Source organism: Rana temporaria, chromosome 5, assembly GCF_905171775.1.
Source record: "Rana temporaria chromosome 5, aRanTem1.1, whole genome shotgun sequence".
NCBI classification, from domain to species: domain Eukaryota; kingdom Metazoa; phylum Chordata; class Amphibia; order Anura; family Ranidae; genus Rana; species Rana temporaria.
In genome coordinates, this window is record NC_053493.1 from 201,487,027 (window position 1) to 201,509,475 (window position 22,449).

Consider the following 22,449-nt stretch of genomic DNA (forward strand, 5'->3'; position numbering starts at 1 on the left):
TAATCACATCTTACTACAAAAACTGGTATTGAGCATTGAAAGAAGAAGCCACACATTGTTGAGTAGAAAACCTTTTACTCTGGGCACATTCACATGTGCGTTATACATTTTTTGGGTAAAAAACATCTTTGTTTAATAAAGTTTTACATAGAATTTTTTTGCATAAACAGGTATGTTTCAAACCATAACATACACAACTCTGGAACTTACATAGTTCAACATAGAAAAAGTTAAGGCAATATCAGACATTATAGTATGTCAAAAATGTGTTGATCTTGCCTTCATTAGATGTGGTCACCCCTGTAAAAGCCACATTTTGAAGATGCACACAAATTGGGAGTCCAAAAATGTGGATTTCCCTCCTATCCCATGCCTAATGTCAACATGTGCTATCTCCCATCATGGAGGATCAATGGAGTTGTGAGGAAGGGGTTGCACCCACAAAACGTGTACATTGATATCCCATGATGTGCATCTTCAAAATGTGGCTTTTAAAATGCGTTAAAAATTATAAAAGATCAAAATTTGCACAAAAAAAATGTAGAGATATTGTGTGATTTAGATTCTGCCTAAAACATCAATCATGTTCTTCATTTTTTTCAATATCATTGATTTTTTGCTTTATCATGTCTAAATAACGATTGTACACCATTATGTCCTGGATGAGGATGTGTGCACTTGCACTGGTGAAACGCTATTCTTCATCCACATCACCTATAATAAAAAAGCACACCATGTATTATAAATATGCAGGCATGCATCTATTACCAGAAGCTGTGGTATCAGACACTGACCTGTTGGGGTCACTATTTTGCCCACTTCATACACCTCTCCTCCCTCCACTTCCTCAGGTTGTGGTGTGCTGAGTTCCTTCTTTAGGATGTGTGGGGTTCCTGGTGTCCTCAGATGTCCCAAGTGTTTTCTCCCCATGAGAGTGAAACAAAAGGTATACTTAGCACACAGATATTTGAGGCCAGAAATAGGAATATGAAACATTGCGTGGAAGTGTGGTACAATTGTCTATTTTGGCAGAGGTCCAAGCTGAAGACATGATTTTTTCCCTTAACAAAGCTGCAATACCTACCTTTTTTGGACAAGTTTCACACATGGGGACACCCTAAGGCCGCATACACACGATAGGATCGCCAGAGGAGAACGGTCTGAAGGACCGTTTTCATCAGTCCAAACCGATCGTGTGTAGGCCCCATAGGTTCTTTAACCTTGGGTCAAAAAAATTAGAACTTGCTTTAAAATTGAACCGATGGACGCCTATACGATAGGTAAAAACCGATCGTTAGTATGCAAATTCATCGGTTAAAAACCCGCGCATGCTCAGAATCAAGTCAACGCATGCTTGGAAGCATTGAACTTTGTTTTTTTCAGAACGTCGTTGTGTTTTACGTCACTGTTTACGTTCTGACACAATCGTTTTTTTAACCAATGGTGTGTAGGCGCGACGGACCATCAGTCAGGTTCATCGGTTAACCGATGAGAACGGTCCTTCGGACCCTTCTCATCGGATGGACCGATCGTGTGTACGCGGCCTTTGTATCCACTGGAGCACCTGTGTGGGACACCCTAAAAAGGTTGTTCTGGTGTCCCACACTAGTGCTCCAGAGTCCAGATGTGTCAACAGCTGCTGAGTGTCCTCTCTTTACACTGAATCAAGTTTGCATTTCATTCTAGTTACAAACACATCTAGACAACAATGTAATATACTTATTTTAATACAAATAGGCATGACCAAATGTAGTTAACCTATATCTGCCAAAAACATTTGGGCAGATCCTCAAAGAAATTACGCCGGCGTATCTGTTGATACGCCGCATAATTTAAAATTGTGCGCGTCGTATCTTTGTTTTGGTATCCACCAAACAAGATACGACGGCATCTGTGTTAGATCCGACAGGCGTACGCCTTAGTACGCCGTCGGATCTAAGATGCAATTTTCCGGCCGCCGCTGGGTGGCGTTTCCGTCGTATTCCGCGTCGAGTATGCAAATTAGCTATTTCCGACGATCCACGAACGTACGAGCGGCCGTCTCATTCTTTTACGTCGTTTCTGTTCGGCTTTTTCCGGCGTATAGTTAAAGCTGCTATCTGGTGGCGTACTCAATGTTAAGTATGGCCATCATTCCCGCGTATAATTTTGAAAATTTTACGTTGTTTGCGTAAGTCGTCCGTGAATGGGGCTGGACGCCATTTACATTCACGTCAAAAACAATGACGACCTTGCGACGTCATTTGGAGCAATGCACCCTAGGAGTTTTGACGGACGGGGCATGCACAGTTCGTTTGGCGCGGGGACGCGCTTCATTTAAATGAAACACGGCCCCTACTCTCCGCATTTGAATTCCACGCCCTTACACCGCAAGAGATACACTACGCCGCCGTAACTTACGGCGCAAATTCTTTGAGGATTCAAAGAATAGCAAAGTAAGTTAGAGCGGCGTAGCGTATCCCACATACGCTGCGCCCACGCAGATGTATGCGGATCTGCCCCATTGTATTTAGTGGGTGAACAAACAATGTTTACAACAACCGATTACTGTGCCCACGAACCTGAAAGTTGCCATTTTAAACTGTACAACAGTAAAGAAAAGCACATGGAGCAACATACAAGTAATAATAATAATAATAGGAACACAGGACAAATACTTACTAAGCAGTTTCCTGATCCTTCTGTGCTGATCATGCTCCCTGAATTTCAGGTCTGACCAGCGTTTCCTCAATTGCTCCTTGGACCGTCGTACCCCAAAATTCCTGTGCAGACTCCTCACAACTCTAGACATGATTTTGGCCTTTCTCACATTTGGGTTTTGGTACGGTCCATACTTCCCATCATTGTCGGTCCTCTTTAAGATGTCCACCATCTCCGCCATCTCCACAAAAGACATATTTGAGGCCTTATATCTCTTCCTGGATCGGGACATTTCTAACTCCGGGCTTTCCTCCTTGTTAGTGCTATTATTATGCACCTGCTGAGTCTCCGTCATGTTCCTCTCCCACTGCAACGAAAGAGAAGGGGTGGGGAATATACTACAAAAAACGTCAGGGGGCGGGCGACGTGTGCAGAGTTTCACGCATGCACAGTGTATATAAAGCTATGGCGCGTGTGTTGTACCTACGATCTGTGAGCGGAGGAAGGAGTAACTGCTTCTAGATTGAGGCCTATATTGGCATACGATTAGGAGTTTAAGGTTTAGGCTGACATTAGTGTTTTTATCTTGCAGAGAAAATGAATAAATTCAAGGACCCAAATTTCATGGGTCAGTTTATAGATATGTACAGGAAGCTGACCTGTCTGTGGCAGCTTAAACACCCCTTATACAAAAACAAAGCAGCTAGGCAGACAGCGATGGAGAAACTGCTGGAATTTGTGAAGACACAGGTCCAAAAACAAAGAAATCTCCTTTTTGCAAGCCAAAATTGGTGGCTTGAGAAGCACATATAGGAAGGAGCAGAATAAGATCCTGGATTCCCTCAAATCAGGAGCAGCAGCAGAAGGCGTGTATGTACCCAGTTTGTGGTACTATGAGAGAATGCGTTGTATGGAAGATTGAAGTTAGGTCATCACTTTCAACTTCCTTCCACCCTTCCATCAACCCCAGCTGAGGCTTCCGACGACCAACCTGGGACTTCCACCCAGAAAGAAGTGGAGGATCCCAGCTTGAGCCAGGTATAGTAGTATATTTCTACATATTTATTGTCCTAAAATTAATGATGTTAACTAGATGTTATCATTGATAACACATTTATGATTTAACAAAGTGTGTTTTACATATCAATAGACAGTAGTGGCCAAAAATTATTGGGACAAAAATGAAAAATGCTGGGGTCAGAATGATAGTCTTTTCTATATATTAACATTCAATTTGTAACAGTCATGAGCTGAAAATTGTGTATGATTGATGAATCAAAAAATCAAACTATGTCCCTTTTTTATACACAAGAATACCTCAGCCAGGAGGAGGCTCTGGAATGTGGCAGCCAGGAGAAGGCTCTGGAATGTGGCAGCCAGGAGGTGGCAAAAAAAGGTGGCAGCCAGGAGATGGCGAGGGTAAGTGGCAGCCAGGAGGAGGCCGGGCCCAGTAGCCTCACACAATCCCAAGTGCCTCCCCCCTCTGCCTTCCATCCAAAAGGCCCAGGAAGGGGAGGAACGTGGAGAAGGCAGCACTCAGCCTCATTAGGGAGGCTAATGCTGCCCTGAGAACCCCCCCAATGTTCAAGAGGCCTATGGCTGCTTGGTAGCATGTAAAATGCAGAACATGGAGGAGGGTCAACGCCTCTTCTATGAGGAACTTATTTTTATGGCCCTAAATAAGGGGTTGAGGGGCGAACTGACACAAAAAAAACACTTTTGTGAGCTCGACCGTCCTCCTCCTCCAACTCCTGCTACAAGTCCACCACCAGAGCCACAGCCTGGAAGGAAGCGTGGAGGGAAGCCTGGTGGAAGCGTGGAGGGAAGTATGTAAAGAAGACAAGAAAGTGATGGCCTGCAGGGTTCAGTCTGGTCTGACAGAAGACGCTGTTGTAGTACCACAGACTGGGGACATATATGTCCTCAGCTGCTGTTCCTGATGTCTCGGGAGTCCTGCACCAGATTGTGTTCCCTATTATATGGACTTCTCATGCTACCAATTTTGGTTTGCAAATAGTTGATGTCTGCCCTGGGGCCCAAAGGCTTCGCAAATCCCAGCAGTTTCTCCAGCGTTGCCTTCCTCTTTATTTTGTTATTACCCAGAATAAATGGATATTTTTTCTAAAAATACTTGCCTATGTGGTTTTCTGGAAAAGGATAGTTTGTTTGTGAGTAGGCAGGTACATTTCAAAAATACAATGTCAAATTAACAAGGGACACCAACCAACCTCCTTGAGGTTAAAAAATACAAGATAATAATGTTGTTGTGGTAACTTGACACACAAAAAATTGAAAAAATGATGGATATCACTAAAAAACTATTTTTAAATCATAAAAGAAACAGGAGATCTTGATTACAAAAAAAGGGAAAAAAGATGACTTTAAACATTATTATGGAGATCTGGCTTTAAAAAAGAAAAAGCTTATTCATGAGATCACAAGAAATAATAAAGAAATAAGTTTGTCAGAACTCTGTGTGAATATCAGCAGCAAAACAATTTCATTATTCTAGCGTTATAAAGAAGAAAAGAATGCGCTGCATTAAAAGATCCAAAAATTTGCAGCATGAAGAATGTGCAATCTTCATTACGAAAGCTAGTTTTACCAGACCCGAGCACTTCCATCTCGTACTTGCTTCAGAGCATTCATGTTTTTTGCACGTCGGAATTACATACAGATGATTGGAATTTCTGACAAGAACTTTTCCCATCGGAAAATTTGATAACCAGCTCTCAAATTTTTACCATGTGGAGGGATTGAAGCACCCTAATTTATTGTTAATTGCTAAATAGTGTAAATAATAGTGGTGTGCAGACCTTTATTGCTAATTACAAAAGTTTATCATTTACACCAAGACTCTGAAATCTTATACCGCTACAAAATTATTTAATTTAAAAAAAGACTGATGAGTGACAGAGGACAGGGTAGTAAGCTGAAAAATAAAGACTTAAAGTAATTTTTTTTGCACTATTGCCCTCCTCTTTCCCTGCAACTTACTGTATATCCTAGTGGCATATGCTTAATAGTGTAATAACCAGCTCTCCTCCTACCTGCTCTTGATTCCTTATGTGAAGATCACAGATAGTGTTGTCCATGTACTAAAGAGTAAAGACTCCAAGGTGCCCCATCAAAATTTTACAATGGAGTTCCATGATCTTTTCTTACACCTTGTGTAAATCTATTACAGTTTTGCACTATACACAGTGACACAAAGAAGTGCAAGCTCCTTTTGTAGGGTCAACTTTCGTTAAATTTAGATGGAGATCAAATGTTATGATTTTTTTTGGAGGGGGGGGGGGGATTAAGTAAAATTAAATAAAACATAATGGAATAATTGACCTTCTTCTGAAAACTGACAATTCCATTGTACTCTGTGATTTCCAATTGCAAGCTATAACATTTTTTGTAGAATTCATTTCTGCTTGTCCCTGGGAAGCAGATCATGCCAGATGACCAAATCCTAAATATAACCTATATTTAGAATGTTCTTACATATGTCTACACTTAGAAAGACAGCTTAGTTTTTTAAATCAGATTAATGTATTAGGGTGAAAAATTGCTGCATTTTTCACTGGTTCACCGGGTTGTGTGATTAATTAAATGAATTCCCTCTGCTTACCTGCCTTCTAAAAAAAAAAGCATATATTTTGAGCTATCAATGCAGACCATGCCTGCTGGGAGATCAGGTTTGCTCAATGACAGGTTGATTCACTTATCAAGAGCTAATAGTATTTTGCTGCTCGGGTAGTTTCAGCAGGAAATCTCTGTTCTCAGTAAGAATCACAATAAGCTACATTACTCTTACAGAAGGAAAAAATGTTGAACATGAGATCCTTTCTTAACATGCTGTAATCACAGAAAGAGCCATGGGCTTCCATTCATTCTCTATAAAAGTTACAGCTTTGTCTTTGCTTTTTTTTTTTAAAGGTTTTTTTTTTATAGAGAGATTAATGTTTATAAGATAGATATATAATTTAAGGGTCGTGCATAGCAACTGTACAAATTACCTTGGTATACCACCATTGGTTGGTATACCACCATTCTAACACACATAAGAAGTTAAAACAACTTCTTAAAGTGGTTGTATAGTAATTTTTTACACTTTTACCTACAGGTAAGCCTATAATAAGGTTTACCTGTAGGTAAAAAAATATCTCCTAAACCTTTACCTTGCAATGAGCCGCTGACTGCAGCAGCGCATGCGCACAGGGGATTCTCGGCTTAAGGCCCGGCAGACGCCAGACTTTGCTGAATAGAAATCTCCCACACGCATGCGTGGGAGTGACGACATTGCGGCTCCAGCCACTCACAGCGCTGGAGCCGCGATTCCCAGAAGACACGCCGAGGCAACCTGTCAGCTGCCTCGGCGTGGACCAGGTAAGTTACAGACGCCTCGTTCTAAGGTAAGTATTTCATAATGAGCTAGTATGCAGTAAATACTAGCTCATTATGTCTTTTACCTTACAGGTGACCAAAAAAAAATTGTTATGGGACTATGCAACCACTTTAACATCACATAAAACTTTCCTTGCACAGTTTGAGCTTCACTCAGGCTGCAGAATGTCTGAAGAGACCAGAGTTACTAGGTTCAAGTATGTTTCGCATGGTGGAAAGCTTTTGCGAGCGCGCTCCAGTGATACAGCGGCGGGCATAGCATAGGACATATCACTCGGCCCCGCCCCCCAGCGCGCCGTGTCATCCGCTGTGATTGACAGCAGCGCCAGCCAATGGCCAATGTCCAGCCTAGCCAATCAACGGCCAGGCTGGGAACCAAAGAGGATCACGTGGACGCGCGCGGGACTTTCGAGGGGTCAGGTAAGTAAAACGGGGGGGGGGGGGGGGGGCGGCACTGTCGGATGTTTTTTCACCTTAATGCATAGGATTCATTAAGGTGAAAAATATTTACCTTTACAACCCCTTTAAGCCCCGTACACACGGACCAAATGTCAAGAGACATTGGCCGGTCAAATACAAACCGGCTGAAGTTCTGCCCATGTGTATGTCAGCCGGTCTGACAAAAGCCTGCAGGCTTCTGTCGGATGAGCATGTTGGAAAACCAGGGCCGTCCCCCTGTCAGAAAACAACTTTAAACAAAAGAAGACTGTTAATGTGTACCAGGCATTACATAGTTAATCTAGTTACACAAAAGAAACAAGTCCATCCAGTTCAAATACAGAAAAAAAACACCCACGCAAATAGAAAACCTACCCTTACACAATCCTATGCCTGCAGTTGATCCAGAGGAAACCTCAATAAAGCATGATCCAATTTGCTTCAGTGGGGGAAGAATATTTCTTCCTGATCCCCCAAGAGGCAACCGGATATTCCCTGGATCAACTTTACCTATAAATGTTAGTATTCTTTTATATTTTGTGCATTTAATAGAGATTCCATTTTTTTTCATACAATTTACTGTTCTGGCCAGAAAAGCTCTTAAGGGAGTCTATTTCTGAGTCCCTGAGGGCCGTACATGATTACATGATAATCATAGTTCTCAACCGTCATTTTTTTTTCCATCTCCTATTGAGGGTAGTCTGCTCAATTCACAGTGCCTCATTATTAGACCTTTGGCTGTGTTCAGAAGGTGGAGTATTTGCTATTTATTTGTGGGCATGTTTGTAAGATGTCTCTGACTATAAAAATAAGGGAGTCTTTAAATGGCAAAATAAAGATGCTATGGGAGGGAGTGGTGTACTAGCAGAGGGAGGAGCTAGTGGGCTGTTGACCACTCAAGTTCAGGTTCTAAATGTCCCCCAGTTTCCCCCTGTACACTCTACTTCCAACCAACCTCAGCCTCCACGGTCAACCTTTAGAGGTGGCTTTCGGGGGAGAGGGGGAGGAAAGAAGAGGGGAGGCCAACAGACACCCTATACCCCTTTCCCCACTGCTGTCCATAATCGATTTGGACCCTTGGGGGTAGGGATAGTCCCCATAGGGATAACAGATATACTGTATTACTGAACACCCCGATAACTGGATTCCCCAATACCGATCGAAGAATGGTTATTCTCCAAGGACTTCCTTGGGAGCTAATTTGTGGCAACAACAGAATCGCCCCTCTGACTTTATGCTGGAAGAGGTGGTCCAGTTGGTGGTAATTATAACAGTTATTTTTTCCATGGGCTCAGAGCAACAAGAGAGGCATAGATCCAAAAGGGGTTCCAGAGGGGGAGGAGGATCTGCACTAAAAAGGAGGTGGGTCTGAAAGACTGCAGTCTTTTTAACTTGAGTAAAGGCAACTTGTCAACGGAAGAGAAACGTGTCCTGAATCATGGCCTAAAGTTTGCCCCCTCACAAACCTTGAATAAATTTAAAAACGTTTATTGACGTTCAAACGTTCATACGCAAGGTCAATATTCAGCACTACATGATTTAAAATCCCTATCGTTCCAATATGGCTTTTTCGGCTGATATGAGGAATTCTAGTTTATCAAACGCCTCATTGTTCAACCCCCTGGGTCACTTGGCCCCTTCAATCTCTGTTTTCAGAGATTTGGTTAACAATGATTTGCAATTGCTACAGGTCAAAAAGAATAGGAGAGAGTTAATTTTCAAAAAAGGTCTGGGAGCTACTTAAAGAACAAAATTACATCATCGTACCCCCTGCCGATAAGGGGGTTGGGATTGTCATATTAGACAGGGAAGGTTAAAAAACAGAAATGCTATGGTTACTGTCTGACCAGTAAACTTACAGTATGTCTCTTTAAAGGGGAATCCTATCTCCAAATACAAAAAAGAACTAGTTGTATTGGTGGAGGAAGGATTTCTAAAGAGGATCATTTAAAAAAAGGAGAAAGCATTTTAAATCCCTGTGGCACCTAGGGTTCTGGTAATTTATTACCTGCCTAAATTACATAAAGATCTGATTTGTTACTTTCAGGGTGGGCAAATACATAGATAATTTCCTACAACCTTTGGTGATCAACACTCCATCTTATTTGAGGGATTCCACACAGGTTATTAATGCACTTAAACTTGTGGAATGGAAGAACAGCTATATTTTCGCTACTGCAGACGTCTCTTCATTATACACAGTAATTTCACACTAACATGGCAGAGAAGCAGTAGAGAATTTTTTGAAGACAGATACCCCTCATGACAAGCAAAGTTTTTTTTCTCCTGAGCCTCTTGGATTATGCTATGAAACACAATTATTTCTGGTACGATGGTTCTTACTATGTACAGAATAGAGGTGTGGCCATGGGGGCTAAATTTGCCCCCAGTATGGCCAACCTCTTTATGGCCAAATGGGAGGAGAATGTCATCTATCAGGAATCCAGATCAGAACTGGTATTCTGGAAAAGATATATAGACGACATCCTCCGCCTATGGGATGGTGACTACGAATCCTTTAACAATTTTATAGCAGGGTTGAATGTCAATGATAGGGGTATATCCCTCACACATTAAGTCAGTAATAGTGATGTCGCGAACCTAAAATTTTCGGTTCACGAACGGAGAACACGAATTTCCGCAAATGTTCGCGAACGGGCGAACCGCCATAGACTTCAATAGGCAGGCGAATTTTAAAACCCACAGGGACTCTTTCTGGCCACAATAGTGATGGAAAAGTTGTTTCAAGGGGACTAACACCTGGACTGTGGCATGCCGGAGGGGGATCCATGGCAAAACTCCCATGGAAAATGATGTAGTTGTCGCAGAGTCCGTTTTTAATCGATAAAGGGCATAAATCACCTAACATTCATAAATTGTTTGGAATAACGTGCTTTAAAACATCAGGTATGATGTTGTATCGATCAGGTAGTGTAAGGGTTAGGGTTAGGGTTACAGACAGGGTTAGGGTTACAGACAGGGTTAGGGTTAGGGTAACATATAGGGTTAGGGTTACAGACAGGGTTAGGGTTAGAATCACAGACAGGGTTAGGGTTACAGATAGGGTTAGGGTTACAGTCTGTAACCCTAACCCTAACTCTGTCTGTAACCCTAACCCTAACCCTATCTGTAAACCTAACCCTAACCCTATCTGTAACCCTAACCCTATCTGTAACCCTAACCCTGTCTGTAATAGGGTTCACAGTGAAAGACCAAACTCTGACTATGTCCTCAGAACTTTTAGAGTTCAGGGTACGTAGCCTCTGAACACTGGGCATTATTCTAGGGCCAAAGGGAATCACAGCACCATGACCACGACGGCCCCTGCGGGGTGGCCTGCCTCTGTCTGTCATTTTTTTAGATTAGTTTAGTTGTACTATGCGTGCAAGCTACTGTGCCACCAGATATGAGATGTGGCACTGGACAGGTGGGCACAGTTTACCCTGTGAGGCAAAGAAACCCTGGCAGACAAATTACTACTATTATGTATTGCAGTGAATTTTGTTTTTATATCTTATCAACTGTGCCAACACAATATAGATGAGATGTGGCACTGGACAGGTGGGCACAGTTTACGCTGTGAGCCTGGGCCCCTTACATTACACAGCACCCCACAGCTCTGGACCCCTTTACATAGCACCCTGCACCACTGGACCCCTTTACATTACACAGCCCCCTGCACCACTGGGCCCCTTACATTACACAGCCCCTTGCACCTCTGGACCCCTTTACTTTGAACAGTACCCTGCACCTCTGGACCCCTTTACATTACACATCACTGCACCTCTGGACCCCTTTACATTACACAGCACTGCACCACTGGACCCCTTTATATTACACAGCACCCTGCACCACTGGGCCCCTTACATTACACAGCACCCCACAGCTCTGGGCCCCTCTACATAGCACCCAGCACCACTGGACCCCTTTATACTACACAGCAACTTGCACCACTGGGCCCCTTACATTACACAGCACCCCACAGCTCTGGTTCCCTCTAGATAGCACCCAGAACCACTGGACCCCTTTATACTACACAGCAGCTTGTACCACTGGGCCCCTTATATTACACAGCACCCCACAGCTCTGGGCCCCTCTACATATCACCCAGCACCACTGGACCCCTTTATATTACACAGCAGCTTGCACCACTGGGCCCATTACATTACACAGCACCCCACAGCTCTGGGCCCCTTTACATAGCACCCTGCACCACTGGACCCCTTTATATTACACAGCACCCTGCACCTCCAATCGAACTAAACTATACAGTGTATAGATATATGTACAACTCCTGGTGATGTGTATATATATCCTCTACACACTGTAACATTAACTGACTAGCCTGCCTAGTCAGTTAAATTTACTCTCTCTCTCTCTCTCTGTAAACCACGCAGCACAGAGAAAAAAAAAGCAGACTGATTGATTAGCCCTAACAAGGGCTGTTTAGGGTGCTGTTCTAACAGCAGAGATCAGATGAGTCTTTCAGGACTGGAGTACACTGGCCTAGCTAATGCTTTCCCTATAAAATCAGCAGCAGCAAACACTGTCCCTCCTCTCACTAAGAATGCAGGTTCAGAATGAATCTAAAATGGATGCTGCCCTAGAGGTGGGAGGGTCAGGGATGGAGGGTATGCTGCTGATTGGCTGGAATGTGTCTGCTGACTGCGAGGTAGAGGGTCAAAGTTTGCTCAATGTTAATTAATAGGAGGCGGATCGAACATCGCATATGTTCGCCCGCATCGGCGAACGCGAACAAGTGAAAATCGCTGCGAACTATTCGCCGGCGAACCGTTCTGTACATCTCTAGTCAGTAAGTCTGATATACACTTCCTTGATCTTAGGATTAGAGTTGTAGAGAATGCACTAATTACATTGACCTATTTTAAGGAAACGGATCGGAATGGCTACAATGATTCTATGAGTTGCCACCATAAATCCTGGTTAAAATCGATTCCTAGGAGCCAATTTATGAGGTTGAGGAGGAATTTCATAAATCAGGATGATTTTGTGCATGAGGTCTCAATACTCAGAGAAATATTTTTAGAAAAATGCTATGATTACAATGAGCTGGAAGTGGCCTTTAGATCAAAACTGGATAGAAATAGGTATGATTTTCTGATTCCCAAACTTAGTAGTCAGGATGACAGTTTTAAAAAAAAAATTGTCACTACCTACTACAATCAGCACTATGAAATTTCGAAAATTATGCAAAGGCATTGGAAGGTTCTACAAGGTAATAGAGTTTTGAGATCAGACCTACCTGACATGCCTTGAGTTGTTTACAGAGGAGTCCCTCCATTAAAACTACATGTTGTGGACCCTTCGAAACAACTCTTTTTTTCAGAACATGGGGGGTTTCCTCCCTTGTAGGAAATTTCCAATTTGTAAACTAAATGCAGCAGGGGCTCCCCGAAAACAGAGAACTATTTCAAGGGTTCCTTTGTGTTGAAAAGGTTGAGAAAGGCTGCTCAGTCTGTCCGCTGAAAAATTAACCAACCAATGAATTATGCTTTTAGTTCTGTTACAGGTATATTGCCAAAGAAAAATCTATTGGAAGTCTACATTTCCAAATTGTGTAGGGGCCATTGATAGAAACATATACATTTAATAATGGCCCCAGAGTGGATCCAATTTTCACAACTATAAACAATATGTTGCAGTGTTAGTTGGATGTTAACTACTGCTCCACATTTATTAATGTAGAGTCATTTTTGCCCATTCCAAATTTGGCCAAATGTTTTGGCGGATGCCCTTGATTTGCTTTCAAATGAAGAGCTCCCAAGAACCACAGAGCCACCTCTGACAAGCTTCTTTTTTTTTTTTTTTTTTACGGTGGAGGGATTATCTTTTGCATGACAAGGCATGCCCATCCCTCTCCCTGACAAAATTATACACCCAATTTTTCTCTTCTGTGAGTAAAGTTGTACAGCCCAGTCAATATAAAAAGAACTGGAAATATGTTTGCAGGCCAGATTTCTTCTTTCACAGTACTTCTAGACTTTGTATGCTGGGTGGTAAAGGTGGGGTTGACTCAGTAGTGTATTTAGGTTTTGTGCTGCCCTAGGCCTGACTAAACTCATGAACCCCCTAATTTAAATATGACCCACCCTTTCCTGTCAAGGCTACACCTCTTGCTGTTTAAGACCCGCCCTGACATTTTCGAGTGGGGACACTAGTTCTAAGGGGCCTGGGGGGGCAATGGATTCCCTTAATTTGCATAGATTGCCTCTCACTTCCTGTTTGGCTATGGGACAGGAAGTGAAGGGAAATCTCAGCAATGGGACAGGGATGGTAAACAATAAACTGACAGGGGCTAGAACCCTCCCTTACTCTATCCAAAATGAAAAAGAAAAAGTGATGCCTATAGTTCTACTTTAAGCACAAATTTCTGATAATTTTATAGAGAGGACTAAGAAGATATAACCATGCCAATGGTGCAGCAGAAACATATAGCACAGTGAGGAAGGTTTGAAGTCCAGGGTGATTACAGTCAAAATTTGAATCGGCACCCCCCTCCCCCACACAGTTGTGGAATGCCGGCCGCCCGCATACTGAAAGCAGTGTGGCTGCTTTATGGGGCACTAGACTAATTTGCCTAACAGTGTAGCGCAAGCCGGCGTTGACTCTTTACGTGTTGCCCCCCTGCAAAGTGCTGCCTTAGGCCAGGATACAGCATTGGGTTGACTATGTACCTCCCCTATCAGCATCTCAATGTCTAGCACTATGTGGGAGGCAACTGCCATCTTCCTGCATCTTTGGCCACATCTGATAAAGAAAACACATAGCAGGTTTCCACGGGCAGGATTTGTTGTTATGCACTGGCAATCCACGTTGAATGCATTGTCATGTTACACCATAGACATGTATGAGCTTTACAATGGACACTGATGTTAAAAACAATGGATAAGTATTTTTGATAAAACACAACAATTTGAATTGGTCCTAAAGCTCATGGTCAGTCTGACATGCAAGACAAGGGCAATGATCTCAGTCAGACCAATGAGCAGAATGGTCACTGACCTAAAAAAAAAAATATATGCTTTTGTTTTTAAATAATAAATAGTTTTTTTTTTTTTTTTTTTTGTTATGGAAAATATGTACAATTTTTAGTGTCTACCTTTTACATTGTACAAAGCTGTAAGGAAAAATCACAGATTTACATTGCAAAGGCTTATTATAATATGTTTTTTATTTTAATAATATGTGAGTTGTGCAGCCTGTTACAAAATGTATCTGAGTGCCTTAGTTGTTAAGTTGGCTGTGGAGAAAATAATTTTAATTAGTTTTAACTGGTATTTACCCAATTAGCACCCTAATATTAGCTATACAAGTTTTGTGAAGAGTGAGACCTAGTGTAAAAGAAAAAAAAAATATTGGCTTCTTGTTAGAAACTAATTTGTGGGTGTGAGAGAGTATTATGCCTATTATGGAGTTTGTCTGAATTTATTGCATGCTCAAAGGTCAGTGGCCTACAATTACTGTGATTCATTCTTTTCATGTTATGATGACTCAGAGTAGATGGAGAACAGTTGCTATGGTAACTTTACACTGATTATTTCACTGTATGTAGAAGTGTTGTTTTATATTCACTTTGACACCAGCAAACAATTGTATGTATTTTACAGAAGATAAATGAATACAGCATTGTGTTCATTTGTATTACGTGTATAGATATAGTACCTCACAAAAGTATGTACACCCCTTACATTTTTGTAAAAAAAAAATTATGTGACAACACTGAAGAAATGACACTTTGCTACAATGTAAAGTAGTGAGTGTACAGCTTGTATAACAGAGTAAATTTGCTGTCCCCTCAAAATAACTCAATACACAGCCATTAATGTCTAAACCACTGGCAACAAAAGTGAATACACCCCTAAGTGAAAATAGTAGGCAGGCAAAGTAACAGCAAAAAAATAGTAAAAATAAAAATAAATATAAAAGCAATGACAGAACGTCAGCCGATCAGATCCTGGGTATGCGCTGCGGTAAGGCTGCAATAGCGAGCGTGGTGTGTATCAGTTTGCGTTCCACACCTCGTAGTTTGCTCGTACCCAGAAGTGACGTATAGACGTAAGACGTGTGACGCTGCTGGGTCCCTGACGCGTTTCGTCCAATGGACTTTTTCAAAGGTGATAGCAGCTCCTCACGTCTTGGTTTCTTATGTACTCTAAGCGGCAGCCGGGCCCCTCCTATATGGGAGGGTTCAATCCTCCCTCACTGGGCGTGTATATTAAGATTAAACTATGCCGCGATAGAAGATCCAATAGAGATGGAGTAGTTCCCCAGGTCAAATTACGATGCGGTACCAGGTTACATAAAGGAAATAGGAAAGAAGTCAAAACTTCTGGTTAAGTTACCAGGGTCTCGGATGCCAACTATCGTTACTAGGTATTCCTCCATGAAGTATCATATAAATATAATAATATACAACTGGTTAAAGAAATATAAAGGTAACAATAATAAAAAAAAATAAAAAAAAAATAAAAGGAAATTTTTTTTTTTTCGAGTTCAGTCAGTTAATGTAAATTAACTATTAGTAAAGAGGAAATAGAAAAGACAAAGTGGAAGGAGTGTCATGCACTATTGAAGTGCCAGGGATAAAAAGAAAAACCCCTCCATATAGGGGATTGTAGTCAATGTAGACAATGTAGGTCAATATAGACCATAATGAGTGATTCCCCCATACCATGAATAGGTAATGGGTATGTGCAATCCTATATGGAACAAGGTGTAATTATAAAAAAGGTCAAATAGGTTGTTTAGTGTTAGGCCCCTGTACACATGGTCGGACAAAACCGATGAGAATGGTCCGACGGACCGTTTTCATCGGTTCACTGCTTCCAAAAAACGATCGGGTCAGAACGCAGTGACGTCAAACACACGACGTGCTGAATAAAACTAATTTCAATGCTTCCAAGCATGTGTCGACTTGATTCTGAGCATGCGCGGGTTTTGAACCGATACTTTTCTGTACTAACCATCGGTTTGGACCGATCGGGCAGCGGTCCATCGGTTCGGTTTTGAAGCATGTTTTACATTTTTGGACCGAAGGAAAACAGACCGATGGGCTATACACACCGTGTGTACGGGGCCTTAAGGTCTGTAAAAGTTACAGTGTTGGTAATTATATGCTGCCATATGAGAAAGGGGTGGGCCACGAATTGGCTGATGCCAAGAGTAGAGAAAAAGGGGAGCAGAGGGCATCCCCATCTGATATCTAGTAACAAATGTTTCCTCCCCCCCATCAGTAAACCAGCTGGCATATATGGGATGGATCTTTCAACTATCCCACTCCACAAAGGAAAGTTAATCAATCGTATATTCAATATGTAAATATCCAGGGTGTGAGGAAAACAAAATCATTCCCAAAAGTGGATGCCACTTGGGTAGTAATCAGTCGCATGTTAACTACATTGAATTCACTCTCGTGATGTATAGTGGGTGTAGGTGGTATGGAATCTTCATTCCATCTTCTAGTAAATCAATCAATTTGGTTGGGGGGCAAACAGGTGAGGGCAGTCCCCTTATTTTTAAGAAACTAAAATGGATACTCCTGGACGTGCTATGAGGTTGTTTTGATGTTAACTATATATTAGCTTGCATTGATAAGCATAGAGCTTCTAATAATTTGATATGTAGCAGTTCAGGTCTATATCAGTTCAGTCCTTTAGGCACTAGGTTGCTTACATAGCCCTTGCTCTTCAAAAGGATGGGCACACCCTGGTGTAGAAGCTTGGGCCCTGCAGTCATATATTTAATCTTGTGTAAAGTGCTGTTTATACTATTTAGAATTGTAGTTTGAGATATGCAATCATTAACATTGTCTCAGCCTTTAGACAATGTTGAGATGCTCAGAGTTGAGTGTGCAGTCACTGCCTCTGGAGGAGCCAGGCCTTTTGCTTTATAAGCCCTTTGAATGGTCTTTACTATCCAAGCAGCAATCGATCTAATTGAAGCCTGTTTCCTTTGTTCTTTTCATGAAGAAGAATCAAAAGAGAGTCTGTTTGTCTAAAATATTCCATCACTTCCAGATATTGACTTAATGTGTGACCCACATCAAGGGGATGAATATCTTGACTTTCTGATGACCCAAAGGAGGGCAACACAATATCTTGATTTTCGTGAAATATAGATGTAACTTTAGGGTTTAAGCCCAGCATAGGAATAAATACTCATCTGTCTGGAAAAAAGTTCAGCAAAGGCTCCTTGGAACCCAAGTTTCTGATATTTTAGCTAAAGTGACTTCTACCAGGAAGACGGTCTTGAAAGTAAGGTCTTTAGCTGATAAGGGTTTGTAAGGATCTGTACCAAGCGTGGAAAGGAAGTCCAGTACAAGAGGTCGATCCCTCTTGGAAAATCTTGGTTTCCTTTAAGGTCTAAGTCTGATAGCATCCTTGAAGAACTGGCGAACCAGGGAGTAATTAGCCCATGAGACTCTTGTAAATGCCGAGATGGCTGATATTTGTACCCAAAGCACGTAGCTAAACGTTGGCTCTCGCGCAGGCCACTAGGGGCGTGAGAGCCTGACTCCCGTGCGCGTGCCAGGCGGGCGGGATCGCCGCCGGGCACACGCGATCGCTCGATACAGAGCGGGAACCGGGAGCTGTGTGTGTAAACACACAGCTCCCAGTCCTGTCAGGGAGAGAAATGCTGATCTTCTGTTCATACAATGTATGAACAGAAGATCAGTCATTTCCCCTAGGGAGGCCACCCCCCTTACAGTTAGAACACACCCAGGGAACATACTTAACCCCTTCCCCGCCCCCTAGTGTTAACCTCTTCACTGCCAGTGGCATTTTTATAGTAATCCAATGCATTTTTATAGCACTGATCGCTATAAAAATGCCAATGGTCCCAAAAATGTGTCAAAAGTGTCCGAAGTGTCCCCCATAATGTCGCAGTACCGAAAAAATCGCTGATCACCGCCATTACTAGTAAAAAAAAAATATTAATAAAAATGCCCTAAAAATAACCCCTATTTTGTAAATGCTTTAACTTTTGCGCAAACCAATCAATAAACGCTTATTGCGATTTTTTTTTTACGAAAAATATGTAGAAGAATATAAAACCGGCCTAAACTGAGGAAAAAAAATGTTTTTTTTATATATTTTTGGGGGATATTTATTATAGCAAAAAGTAAAAAATATTCATTTTTTTTCAAAATTGTTGCTCTATTTTTGTTTATAGCGCAAAAACGAAAAACCGCAGAGGTGATCAAATACTACAGATTAAGCCAGAATCAACCAAAAGAAAGCTCTATTTGTGTGGAAAAAAGGACGCCAATTTTGTTTGGGAACCACGTTGCACGACCGCACAATTGTCAGTTAAAGCGACGCAGTGCCGAATCGCAAAAAGTGCTCTGGTCTTTGACCAGCAATATGGTCCAGGGGTTAATCAATGTCGTATATACTTTCAGATGCAACCTGCTGCATTTACTTCTGACAGGAAAAAGGTTCTGTTTATTATCAACCTCCTGACTGAGGAAGCTTTAGCCTGGGCCTCCCCTTATGTGAAGAAAGATGATGTTGTCCTGGATTTAGATTCTTTTGTGACTGCGATGAACCAAGTTTTCGATGATCCTAACCGTTGTGCTACTGCTGAGGAACAGTTTACGGCAGGGTAGACGCTCTGTTGCTGAGTACACAACTGAATTCCGACGTTGGATCTTAGATACCAATTGGAATCCAGCAGCACAAGAGTCAGTTCCGTCAAGGACTCTCGGAACAAGTAAAAGATGAGCTTGCCAGAGTAGAGAGTCCTGACGACCTCGAGGCTTTTATTAAATTATGTATTCAAATTGATCAGAGACTTACTGAAAGGAGAAAGGAGAGACTGTGAATCCTAGGCAGTAATGGTGGCATGCAGGGCCGGATTAACAATGGGGCTGATGGAGCTGCAGCTCCAGGCCCCTTTCTCAAGATAGGCCCATTTGCCCAAAAAAAAAAAAAAAAATAAATTTTTTTTTTTTAGTTTTTTTTTTTAAGATTGAATTTGGGGGGTTGTAGCTCGACGATCAGAGGTCACAGAAACCCCACATTTGGAGGTAGGCATGGGAAGAGCTACCCCACAACTGGTTAAAATATGGGATGGCTATCATTTATGGTTCCGGAGATACGGGCCTGCTTGCACAGCCTGTCAGAAGCTACATTCAGAGCAGCCAATATAAATACAAGCTGACACACTACAGCAGACTGATAGGATCACAGGGCTTATAATAATTGTTTGTATATTACTCATGGTAATTAACCCCTTGCCACCCAGGCCAATTCTGACACTTCTCTACTACATGTAAAAATCACCATTTGTTTTTTGCTAGAAAATTACTCTATGGTGGTCTTTGCACTTTTTATGTTGCAGGGTACAGAGCTGCACAATTCTGGCTAAAATGAGAATTGCAATTTTTTTGCTTAAAATATAGATCACGATTCTCTCATGATTGTTGCGGCGTAACATCATCTTTCACATTAAAACAAAAAACAAAAAAAAATGGGCTAACTTCACTGTTTTGTTTTTATGGTTTTTATTATTCATTGAAGTGGGCAAATGCAGTGTGACATAAAATATTGCAGCAATTGCCATTGTATTCCCTAGAGTCTCTGCTAAAATATATATAATGTTTGGCAGTTCCAAGTAATTTTCTAGGAAATAATATTGCTTTTTAAAGCGGGGGTTCACCCTATAAAATAATTTTTTTTTTTTTCTTCTAGCCTAAAATTCGGCATTGTAGCGCGAGCTACAGTATGCCGGTCTTAATTTTTTTATCGCCGTACTCACAGTGTAATCGTACATAGTAGATTCCGACTGCCCGCGGGGAATGGGCGTTCCAATCCAGATGGAAGGTGATTGACGGCCAGCTCTGGCGCGTCACGCTTCTCCGGAAATAGCCGAAATAGGCTTGGCTCTTCACGGCACCTGGGCATAGTCTGTGCGCAGGCGCCGTGAAGAGCCGAGACCTACTCCGGCTGTCTTCGGGGAGCGTGACGTGCCAGAGCCGGCCGTCAATCACCCTCCCTCTTGAAAGGAACGCCCATTCCCCGCGGGCAGTCAGAATCTACTATGTACGATTACACTGTGAGTACGGCGATAAAAAAATTAAGACCGGCATACTGTAGCTCGCGCTACTATGCCTAATTTTATGCTAAAATGTTGTTCTGCAGGGTGAACCACCGCTTTAACTTAAGAAACAAGTGTTGGACTTTAAGTGGTTACATTTAGTTACAATGTTAGTTAGTTAGGTAATGTGGGGGTGCTCTCGCGCCTACCTAGTAAACCTTGAGATGAGAAATTAAAAAGTGTAATGGACTGGGGTGAAAATGCTGCTCAATCTGATGGTGTATAAATATAAATAAAAATACAGTAAAGTGATGAAAGATAAAGTGACGAGCGCAATAAAGTGACTGTGTGTCCAATGTGTTAATCAGTGAATGAGACTGATAATAAACTAAAAATGAAACACAGTGCTAAAAAAGCATCAATAATGAATGAATGATTTGGCCAGCATGTGGCCAGTGAAAATACATGCACAAAACAACTGCAAAATGTCAGCAGACAAAATGAAATGAAAACTAAATTCGTCCTGAGAAAATGGGCTAATAGGCCTTAAAAGTATCATGTGCAAAAATACAATGTGATGAAAGTTCCATAAAGCTCTCCAAAGGTGGTGATGTAGTGTTTTCAAGGATCTTCTAATGGACCTCTGATGAAGCCACGTGACGTGGCATAACATAAGTCTGGAGCTTACAAACACAGGATCACACAGGACGCCTTGGACATCCATAGCCAGTTGCAGATCCAACAGCACTCCTGATGGACATCCATATAATCAAGGCTTGATTACTTCTTTGGGAAGGTAAGCGCTTTGTGAGCACACATTATTTTGAAGATCCACATTAGAAGATCCTTGAAAACACTACATCACCACCTTTGGAGAGCTTTATGGAACTTTCATCACATTGTATTTTTGCACATGATACTTTTAAGGCCTATTAGCCCATTTTCTCAGGACGAATTTAGTTTTCATTTCATTTTGTCTGCTGACATTTTGCAGTTGTTTTGTGCATGTATTTTCACTGGCCACATGCTGGCCAAATCATTCATTCATTATTGATGCTTTTTTAGCACTGTGTTTCATTTTTAGTTTATTATCAGTCTCATTCACTGATTAACACATTGGACACACAGTCACTTTATTGCGCTCGTCACTTTATCTTTCAATGTTAGTTAGTTACAATGTTTCATTTTGTTTACAAACTTGGCAGACTGCCCAGATGGTTTCTTTACACACAGAAGTGTATCCCTTTCATCTAAGAAGGAAGCATTAGTTACAATGTTTCCTGTTAAAAACTTGGCAGACTGCCCACATATTTTCTTTTGACAGCTGAAAGTCTCTCCACTTGTTATATGAAAGAATCAGCAAACTCTGCATTGAAGATCGTCAGGGGGGTTGAATCGAGATCACGATTTTTTTAACGATTTATTGTGCAGCTTTAGCACGGTATTTGCGCAGCAATTTTTCAAACTTTTTTTTTTGGAAAAAAACTGTTTCATTCATTAAAAAAACAGTTAGTTAGTTAAGTTAGCACAATTTTTTTGGTATCCTAAGCGATGCTTTACATTTTTTTTAGGTTACATGTTTAGAGTTACAGAGGAGGTCTAGTACTAGAATTATTGTTCTCGCTCTAACGATCGTGGCGTATGTAACCCGTGTGTATCTGGCTCTGATACTACCAGTGCCTACCCAGCCACTGACTAGTATCTCTCCCCAGCCTGTCCCCACACACCCTCTCACCTGCTGACCTGTGGATGGGGGAATCACTCCTGCAGTGTTATTGTGTTCTGCCAGTGCGTACAATGATCAGTGTTGCCAACTATAGCTGGCAGCACTGATTGTTTTGGGAAAAACCTAACAGGCTGGTTGTACTCAAGTTGATTAATAGATTGACTTGTGTAAAACCAGCTAGCCCATACATA

General features: G+C 41.7%; 1 long non-coding RNA gene across 1 annotated transcript; it reads right to left on the reverse strand.

Moving 5' to 3' along the window:
- Positions 1–544: 544 nt before the first annotated feature.
- LOC120939615 lies at positions 545–3,833 on the reverse strand. The gene is made up of 3 exons (XR_005749312.1): positions 2,662–3,833; positions 795–922; positions 545–714 (listed from the first exon to the last, which is right to left on the reverse strand). It is a non-coding gene; the product is annotated as an uncharacterized LOC120939615 (long non-coding RNA).
- Between the last annotated feature and the right edge of the window lie 18,616 nt (positions 3,834–22,449).